Below are 10,707 nucleotides of genomic sequence, written 5' to 3' on the forward strand. Positions count from 1 at the left end.
AAGCGCGTCCAAACTCCGTGCTTGATTGTAGCAACCAAGCGCGGATTTCTCAAATCCTCCTTGCTAATCCAGAGATTAGCAAGGAGATTAGCGAGGAGGATTTGATATATGAGTACGCGAAACGCTTCGACTGAAATAGGCATGGAAATAAGCCATGAGTACAAGTGGTACAAGGGTACAAGTGCGCGACCAACGCCATGACCAACGCGCCAACGCCGCCGATACCTACATAAGTTAAAATGATTAAGAAAATGAACAATAACTTATTTTAAGCCACAATTTTAAGTTATAAATTAGTATTATAAATGTTTCACTTGCTGTTGCGCACATTTTTTCTTTTGCTTAGTTTATGATGACGTAGGGTGACGTATTTTGTGTGTGGCAGCAGCGTTTTGCTGGTGCCACGGTGCGTGTCACCAGTCTCCGCCTTGTTTTTTCCAAAGAAAATTAATTTGGCAGAGTAAAACAATGATCTCGTTCCTTTTTTTTTTTTTTTTTTTTTTTTGCTGTGTTCGAAAGAAAAAAAATTGCAGTTTTTGAAAGGCGGAGACTGGTGACACGCACCGTGGCACCAGCAAGGGCCGAATTACGGACTCCGCTCACAAGTTTGTGAGCGTGACGTCAAAATTACGAAGCTGTGACGCAGCCTTGAGACGTCAATCGTGACGAGTATGCGAAATCGTCCAATTACCAGTGACTTTTAGCGTGGCTCCGCCCTAGTAGTCCCGAATCCTCGGCAAACGTTGATGCCACAGTGTGGCACAAAACTGAGCAGGGACCGTCTCCTAACTTTTTCTAACACGACGCAACTAATACGCAATAAATAAAACAAACAAAGGTTTATTTTGGCAAGATACTATTTTTAGTATTGATTAACATTGAGCTCAAGTTGAAGCGTTCTTAGTTGTGTAGTTATACTTGCTATTAGGTAACTTTTGTTGCCGCGAGGGTGCGCCGGCGGCGTCATGGCGTGCACATGGCGGCCTGCAAGCAAACAGCTGATTCCCCGAGAAGGTGCTGCTTTTTTTAGTGTCGTCGGTAATCGAAGTACCGTGCAAGTGCCGTGAGCATGCTGAAAATCTAATAGAATGCAGTCGAAGTCCAGGGCCTGCAGCGATAAAATTTCATGGAGCGCTTGACACGGAAATGGACAAAGACAACTTGCGAAGGTTGTTTTCGGTCGGCGCCTACTAGTATCGATGAGAAAAGTGCTTAAAGTGCAACATGCAGGCTCCGTGGTTCTATTTGTTTCTCTTTAGGAAATGCAAGACGACTGTGAAGCATGTAGTGTAGGCCAAAATGAAGCTCTGTCCTTGCATTATCATCTGTTTGTATGTAGCTGGATAGTTTAGGAAAGAACATGATCATGGGAATGCTTCCACCCCTGCCGTGACTGAACCCGAAGCCTTCATTCACTGCAGTGCCACCGTGACAGGGCTTTCGATGTAGCTTTCATTGTAGTGTGCTCTGTATTTTTTTTCTTTGTTCTCATGAGTGAGTTGCTTTGTTTTTTAGCGATACCTTCTGCCCACACACCATTTGCTTGATGCATATGTGATGTTTTTCTGCGTACGCTACAATCACTGTGAGCACTAAAACTCGCAATATTATGCATTCAATTTGTCAGCTTTACACTGTTTAGCATTAAGCAAATGCTTTCTATGCGTCCTAACAGTATATGCAGGCCTGTAGTCCTGGAAGGTTCACTAATGGAGACTACCTTATGCAAACATTGTACATAGCACTACTTGTGTCATGTTTCTGCGCTGTTAAGAGCCATACTTTGTTTCCTGCTTCTGAAATGTGCCAAACCTATGACAACTACTATGCAAGCCTGTAATCATTAAGCAACTATTATTTTGTGTCATGCCTCTGAGTCGCAGTTTTATGCACAGTACTTTCATTTCTTGTTTCTGAAGTGTGTCAGACCTGCGATGAGTACAGTGCCAGCTTACAGGCTCTAAAAAATTATTCGTGTATGTCTTCTCTGTGTAGCACAATCGTGCAGCACGTGCAAATAACTGCCTGTGCTATTGCAGGCAGTTGGTTTCGCTGCTGCATATTCAAGCGTGTGAAACGCTGCAGGAAAATAAAGGGGCACGGTTGATACACGTGCTTCTAAAAAACTTCTGTGAGACTTTCCCATTCCGATAGGCATCACAATTGCTGCCTCGTTGTGAAACACTTTAATTATGTACTCAAACACAGGCACACACACAAACACCAACATGCACGGTTGCAAGCAACAGTGAATGGGCGGGGGGGGGGGGGTACGAAGACAAATTTGACTTGACAGATGAGGTTCGAGAAGATTCATCATTATCACAAAGGTTTCTGGCACAGACATGAAACGAGAAGGCGCTGCACTTGGCTGCCTGCGATGAGTTGGTCAGCTACGTGTGGTATATCATAGCCGATTGTTGTGCTGGCATTGACGCCGCAGCTGTTGCCGCACCATGGGCAGCTGTGCCAGCCAGCTCTGGTGGCAGGTTCTGTGGAACAGGCTAACATGATTCTGTATGGCTTTTCCCTAGAGGTATGCATGGCAATAGTGATCCCACTTCCAAGTAGCCGGTACACAGATGTGACCCTTTCTTGTCCAAGCCAGCAGCACCCTCCTCGTCTGCAGGCAGGAAGACATCCAAAGAAGTTATGCAACACGGCACATGTTACACGCTCTGGCTGGTAGAGGAGCGTCTAGTATTTTTGCAAGCACTGGAAGCGGCTCTTCAGCACGCCTGCACAGTTATCCACCATTAACCTTGTGGAGGTGTATGCCTTGTTCTATAGCCGTTATGGAGAGTCCGGACCGGGATGCCATGACACTGGCAGCCATGTCTCCAACAGGTGCCCCTTTCACCAGCATAACCGAAAATGGCACGCTGTTAAGCACATTCTTCGTCGTTGTCGACCTCAACAGCCTCATAAACTTTAACAGCCTTGCTGACACAATGGAAGAGTCGCATCAAGTAGCTCATTGCCAGGTCTTGCTGACGATGACATTCACGGGAGTGCAGACAATGAATGATTGAAAGTTTCAGCAACATTGCTGTAAGGACAGCCTTGCACTTCATATCGGTATAAATGGTGCCCCATTCCTACTCAATACAGGCGTCAAACACACGCATTCCCATATTCGTTTCTTACGTAGGCATTTCAAAAATGTACGACGTGTCTTACGTTTCAGCTTTTATAAAAGCCCAAGAACGGCAATACATGTGAGGCATGTGGAGCCTACCGTAACTTATCTTGCAAAGAGCAGCACGGCTCACTGTCGTGAATTCGACGCCTCGCAGAAGGCCTTCCTCGGCCTGTGTCATGCCTGTGTGCAGCCGAGAAGGCCGCCAGAAGAAAGCATCATGCCAAGATACCACGTAGGGAGGTTCATGGCCCAAATCATGTCGGCATCTCATATCTGAAAACAGGGACATCACAAGGCTACTAGTAGACGCCCGATGGGCCGTCGACAAACCCGACGACGCCCGGTATGCTGCCGTGACGAAGGAAGCCTTTCTTCGCCGCCGCCTTGCTGCATGCCGCAAACGCTTTCGAAGTGTCGGCTGCGCGAGGCCGATGTTCGCCTCGTTGCCAGTAGCGGTTTGGAAGCCACTAGGAGCTCGGAAAAAGCGCAGTGCACACATTATCTGCCGCCACACAGACAGCGCACTCGGCCGCACACACCTATCTCAGTTCGTCGCGTCGCACAGTCACTGTCCTATATCCTTCTCGAGTAGCAACATGCGTCGAAACATCTCGCCCGGCACGTCAAACAGTCTTCGTACACCGTCCTTTGCCGATGATCGCGTCGGGGCGCCGCCGCTACCGCCTCACGAGAACGCCGGCCGCCGCATAGACCGCCGCCATTTTTCCTTTGTGAGCGCGCTCACAAACGAGTTGTGAGCGGCTCGCGTCGCTCACATCCCCCGCTCACAATTGGCCCGTAGTCGACGTCACCACTTCAAGTGTGTTCATGACGTAAACAGCAGACGTCGATGATGTAAAGGACGGCCACTCCCACCGTTTTGCCGCTGGCCAATAGGAAGATTGTGAGTGTGAGTGTGATTGTGAGTGTGAGCCGTCTGTAATACGGCCCTTGAACGCTGCTGCCACGCACAAAATACGTCACCCTACGTCATCATAAACTAAGCAAAAGAAAAAATGTGCGCAACAGCAAGTGAAACATTTATAATACTAATTTATAACTTAAAATTGTGGCTTAAAATAAGTTATTGTTCATTTTCTTAATCATTTTAACTTATGTAGGTATCGGCGGCATTGGCGCGTTGGTCATGGCGTCGGTCGCGCACTTGTACTCATGGCTTATTTCCATGCCTATTTCAGTCGAAGCGTTTCGCGTACTCATATATCAAATCCTCCTCACTAATCTCCTTGCTAATCAAGGAGGATTTGAGAAATCCGCGCTTGGTTGCTACAATCAAGCACGGAGTTTGGACGCGCTTGATTGTGACGTACAGTTGCAGACGAAGTTTTTCTCGTGTAGTGCAATTTCTAGCTTAGCTCTGGGCTTCGGGTTCGGCTGTGCATTGTGCGCTTCATTCGACGCAAGGGAATTAGGCTCCCCGTGGGCTGCTTATCTCGTTGTTCTGCCGAAAGTATTCCGCCTTCAAATACGCAGTTGGTGCAGTGTTCTGTTCCATAGCTCTAAGGCTGTACGTTATGGCACTGCATTTATTTACCTCCGAAATCCTTTTTGCAATCAGCTAGGCTACGCGTTCGCAATTAATAATTCAGTGTTTAATGTATCTGATAGAGACAGGAAATACAGGCTGTATGGCCGGTTAATATCGTTTGTCAGAAAGAAACTGCAGGCAGCTACAGCTGGTGAATATTCGAGGTTGCTTTGGTTGCCTTTGGTACTTATATGAAACTATATATGTATGACCGCGAACTGGGTTTGCATTATGGCTCAGCAGTGTGGCTGATCAATCTGTAAGTCAGAAAAAACGGTACATAATGCAAACTCCTGTTTTTGGAAGGTGCAGTTGTACTGAGTGTGCCCTGTATCTGAATTAACTCAGCAGTTTTCGTGGAGCCTCCCCGCCCATACTTCTATAGTTTCCATCTTTCAGAGATTGTTCAAGTCAGTGCAGTGGCATCGTCTTTTGACTTGTTATTATGTGAAAGTTGCGATATGGGCAGTATGGTATGTTTTTCATCGAGACACTGGCCCAGTCAAGAAAAAAAATGATGTTCAATTGAGGTTTGCAGTTGCAAAATTTCTAAATATGCTTTTGGCACAGACTCGAAGCACCAGTTTGAATAAATTGAACATTCCAATTAGGCAGTTTAGCTAAGGCTTCCAGTTTTAATGCTTATTTTGCTGGCACTGACCTGAAATGGCAGCTCCAAGCGGGCGACAGGCAAGCATGCATTCATATGACACATAGACCATAGGAACACTATATATACCTGAAGAGTTGACACGATCTTTTCTTTGTTGGGGCTTAACCTCGCACATTGGACCCTCCTCTTGCATTCAGTGGCAGATCTTCAGGAGTCAGAGTTACTTCGTTTAATCACAACTTATGTGGTTATAGAAATTATGCAAACTACACAGCAGTTTAAGTTGTAACATTTTTTTATTGAATGTTCAACAGGGCCTTCCAATTGAATATTCCGAAGTAAGTGCCAATCAGAAGTAGAGAAACCATTTGAGCTACCTGATTACATTCACAAGTCCAGCTGGCATGTCGTAATCTATTTCATTCCTAATAGACACTTGGTGTCTTTTATCCTGGGGTAAATTTGCAGCACACTTGGCAAAGTTACTGTTCAAAAGCGATTAAATTACATTACCAATTACTTGCTAAGCCTTAAAAATATAATGAAATTGCTAAATACTGCTCCAATTACTTGCTAAGCCTTAAAAATATAATGAAATTGCTAAATACTGCTCCCAAAACTGTTCAAAAGCGATTAAATTACATTACCAATTACTTGCTAAGCCTTAAAAATATAATGAAATTGCTAAATACTGCTCCCAAAAAGTAATGACATTACCGTTACTTCCGCAGAGCAAATTCCTTCTCATTATGATTACTGTCTGGATTTTAACTGTATATAAACTAAGTAAAGCTTGTGAACAAAACCTCTCCAAACACTAGAGCACATTCTTTCATCTTCCTGCCAAATTCTATCCAGTAAGACTATTCCCTCCCCTTTTCCTACAGAACAGGCTATTAAAAATATAAGACAATGGCAACAAAAACAATCGTGGTCAAACACGCTGTGAACATTTCCGCCTGTCTCTTCCCCAAACCCCTTGTTTGCCCGTGATGGCAAGTGTAACCAGGCGCCACTGTGCCTATAGCCAGTATGCAACAGTGAGTGCTACTGCACACTTTCAACTAGTTTTGACCTTCTACCATTTTGCACCATCTGTCACTTCGATGGACCCTCAACGCCTTACATGTATACCTTCTGCTTAGAGAATGGTTGTGATCCGGAGACACAGGGCAGGTCTGAGGCCTTGAACATGTAGTTCTACTCAATTCTGTCTTTTTTTGCTTATCCATCACTGTGGGACAGGCTTGCTGCATGTCATTACTGTTTTCTTGGCATCGTACCGGGAGTACATAGTATGAAGTATAGAAACAGCAGTGAGTCACTTTAGTAAAAGTAATTTTGAAATGAATGACTTACTTTCAGTGCTTAAAGTCTGGTTCTATCAGAGAGACTCTAGAAATTTGAGCGCAATTGTTGAGGAGGAACTAAGAGGGTGAGAGAAAGGGCTGGCGGTCTTTGCACATGTTTCTATTTAAATGGGAGAAATTATATATATATATATTAAGGAGGTTTTTGTGATCATTTTATGACATGCACCTGAAAAAGTGATCCCTGCACTCTGCCAGCATGATCGATGATCTGTGATGTAAAGCAGCTTATAGTGAAACAACAAAGTGTCAGCACTTGTAACATATGCAATATTTCTTTAAAGCACTTTATATAGAAAGTACAATCTTAATTGCACGTTAAATGTAAAATCAACTAAGTAAACAATATATATGCTATAATTTTTACACTTCAAGTGAACGCAATGAAAATTAGCAAAAAATATTGTAAGAGCTACCAGCTTGGTTTGTCTGGTGACAAGTACATCATCTGAATAATATTGCGTGAGCATATTGACAACTTGCTCAGCTAGTACCAAAACACAGTGCGAACCGGCAAAACCGAAGAGATGGCATGTGAAAATACCTTAATTAGTTCCAGCTTCTGTGTAAAGGACTAACTTTTGGTTTCTTCATCACAGGTTTTAGAAAATTCTAATTCTTACTAAAATTAAGTAATAATTCTTACAAAAACTTGCTGCAAAATTTTCTGACAATCATAAGCATTCTCTGATTTTCACTGAAAAGAATAAAATTCGAGGACACTTTGGTGACTAAAGTGATGAAAGGCGAAAACCTGAGTGCTGCATTCTGCTACGCGACTGTTGCGCATGTAGCGATGAGTGCTGCTACAAGTAAAGCTAGTGACTACTCTTTCACATTCTGCAAGTGCATTTATTCAGTGCATTCTGCTTGGCAGCGCAGTGACAAGATCCTTGTATCTTTGCAGTTGTTCTACATTTACTGTTGTGTGGTTGATTTTACCAGGTGTGTGGCATTAATTAGTAATTATGAATGAATTAGGCATTAATGTGTAATTAGTAATGAAATAAATAATAAGTCATTTATTTGCAGTTAGCCATTAATTGATTAGTAAACAGTCATTGATTGCCATATGGCCATATAAGCCACGCATTCGCGCATACTGTGGTGGTGCTCTGCAATTGGTGGAGACCTCCATGACGTCATCCTGTCTCGACCGATCAGAGCTGCCGCAAAAGTGTGATACTTTGGCTGACGACAACGATGAGGCAATATAAAGGCCTTTGCCAAACGGATGCACCTGCTTCATATTCGTGCAGTGCTGGACACCGGATATATTCAAGTGCGGGGGGTCTCAGACCTCTCGTAAAAACTGATGAGGGTTCTCAGACACAATGACACCCCCCTGACTTTAAGTGATAATCTTTTCATGTATCTAAAATAATAATGTGGGCTATTGTGAATTGCACATTTATTGTAATGCTAGTGCAGTGCATCTGGCAAGTATATTCCCACTGAAATCAGGGCTAGCAGCTGGTAATCGATATGCCTCCAAGAGTATATGATACCTATATGATACCTTGCTTGTGACCATTGATGAGATAGAAACTTCAAAAAGGCTTGAAATTGAATCTAAGACAGCAGCAAAGGTAGGAAGAGAGCCTAGTGGATTAGTGAACCAGCAGGAGCTCAAAGGCAAGATATCCAACAGTTAGTTGTAAAGGAATGAATTCCAGGAAAAGATATATGTAACAAGGGGACCCAGATAGCCAGGTGGGCTGGTGAAGTAGATAGCTTGCAGGGATAAAGCAGTTTACACTGAAGAGGGTTAGTTGGAGAAAAACTATAGATGCCTTTGTCCTAGCTGTATAGTGAATGCGATTATGCTAATGATATGTAACTTGAAACTTACATGCCCTGGAGAGGCATGCTGTGTTGAACATTTGCATGCCTAAAAGAAACTGAGATATTTAATGTTTAAAACATCTGCATTTTACCGTCATATATTTAATACAAGCTGTTTTCATAGGCAGCTGAATTTGACACACATTTAAAATGGCACACATATCAAGCACATTAATTTGAGTGTACTAAAATTGCCCTTAGTAACTAGGTCTAGGTCGGTTATCCCCCATGAAAATAGACACCTAGTAGACTTTGTTCAAACGTACCCATTTCAGCTGGAAAAGCACATTTCCAGATGAATTTCTAGCTGGACGGCCATATTTTCCAGCTGGAAAAAAAATGATATTCCAGATAGAGGCTTGACTGGAGGTGTAAATTTTCCAGCTGGAAATCTCAAAATTCCAGCTGGGCATGCATGATTTCTGGTTCCATAATCTAGCAGGAAATAGATGTCATTCCAGCTGGAATTGCTTTTTCCCAGCCGGAAATCGCAGTTTTCCAGTTGGATAATTGGTTCCATAATCCAGCAGGAAATGAGTGTTTTTTTTTTTTTCGTCTGGGATGAGCTTTAACATCCTAGAGCAGCTCAAGCTATGCGACATGCTGTAGTGGAGGGCTTCATAAATTTTTACCACTTGTGCACTGACATCGCATAGCACATGGGCACCTCCAAGCAGTCTCCACAGCCGTGAATCGATCCCATATTCTTCAATAGAGCAGTCGAGCACCCAATCACTGAGCCATCAGGTTGGAGCGCTATTTAAATACTTATACTTACCATGTGGATTGTATATAGACATACACACATCAAAGGAAAAAAAAAAAAAAAAAAACCAAGTTATCTATAGGCGGCAAAATGGAACTGCAGTTTCACTTCACTAGCTGTACCATGCATGTTCTGCAGCATACAGTTTTACTGATTCTGACAGAATGTATATGATAATATCGATAGTATTAATTGGTAACTCATGGATGCATTTAGAAACACTGAGCTTTGTTCACCACTTGATGCAGCATATAACTACAGTAGAACCCCGTTGTAATAAACTCGGATATAGTAAAGTGAAACTGAAGTCCCAGTCCATCTTCCATAGACAGCTGTACTTTTTTCCCCCCTTTATGTAAAGATAATTTTGGTAAAAATCGGTTATAGTAAAGTGGGCCTGGCCGCGGCGACGACTCCCAAGATATGACATCGCCGCCCGCGTACTACCTAAAATCACGGGGAAAAAAAAAAAAAAAAAAAAATATATATATATATATATATATATATATATATATATATATATATATATATATATATATATATATATATATATATATATATATATATATATATATATATATATTTCTATTTAAAGACAAAAATAACACCGAGTGTCCTTTGAAGTGGCTTTACCACCAGACTTAGCAGTATTCAGAAGAAGCCTACTTTACAAAGGCCTCGGAGCCATGAGGGAAAGCACGCAGCGCGTAGGATAAAAAAGGAAAAAGCTGTCTACAAACATGGAAAGGAAGCGGCGCGGTCCGTTCAGAGAGTAAAGGAGAGTAAAAGTGTACCAAGAAATAGTTAAGGGGAAGCAACGGGCGAACATTCCCAGCACTGTGCAGCAGAAAGCATGAGGCAGCGGTGGCAAGAAGTGAAGGTGCAGCGTGTGTAGTTTTGCAGCGTTTTATATGTTCTGTATGCTGATGATAAAAGCTTTTTCTTACTGATTCGTACATATATAAGTAACCTATTAAAAGGAGGAAACATTGTTCTTCAGTCACGGTTAAGATCAAATGGACTTGTTAAAATTGTCAATAGTAAGACATCTCTTTTGACTTTTAAACTTTAAAGCAACTTTATCAATGCCCATTTTATTTACCTTAAAAATTAATAAGAGAGTAGAAATTATCTACAGCTTTAAATCGCTGGGCGTCATTTTTGATGCACATACAGAAGGAACAGAACAGATTACATATATTGCAAAAAGAGTGCCACAGTCTGTTGGTGTCCTTTGCAGATGTCTCAAAATTTTCTCCAAATCTAAAGTTGATAATCTACAACACAATATTTGAATCTTATCTTAACTATTGCCATTTGGTCTGGGCCACTACATCAAGCACTAACATTAATAAGTTACTAATGCTTCAAAAGAAAGTAATTAGATTAATTGTCGGGGACAGTTATACAGCTCATAACAGC

The sequence above is a fragment of the Amblyomma maculatum genome, chromosome 7 (genome assembly GCF_055883805.1).
Source record: "Amblyomma maculatum isolate TAMU_Amacu chromosome 7, ASM5588380v1, whole genome shotgun sequence".
NCBI classification, from domain to species: Eukaryota; Metazoa; Arthropoda; class Arachnida; order Ixodida; family Ixodidae; genus Amblyomma; species Amblyomma maculatum.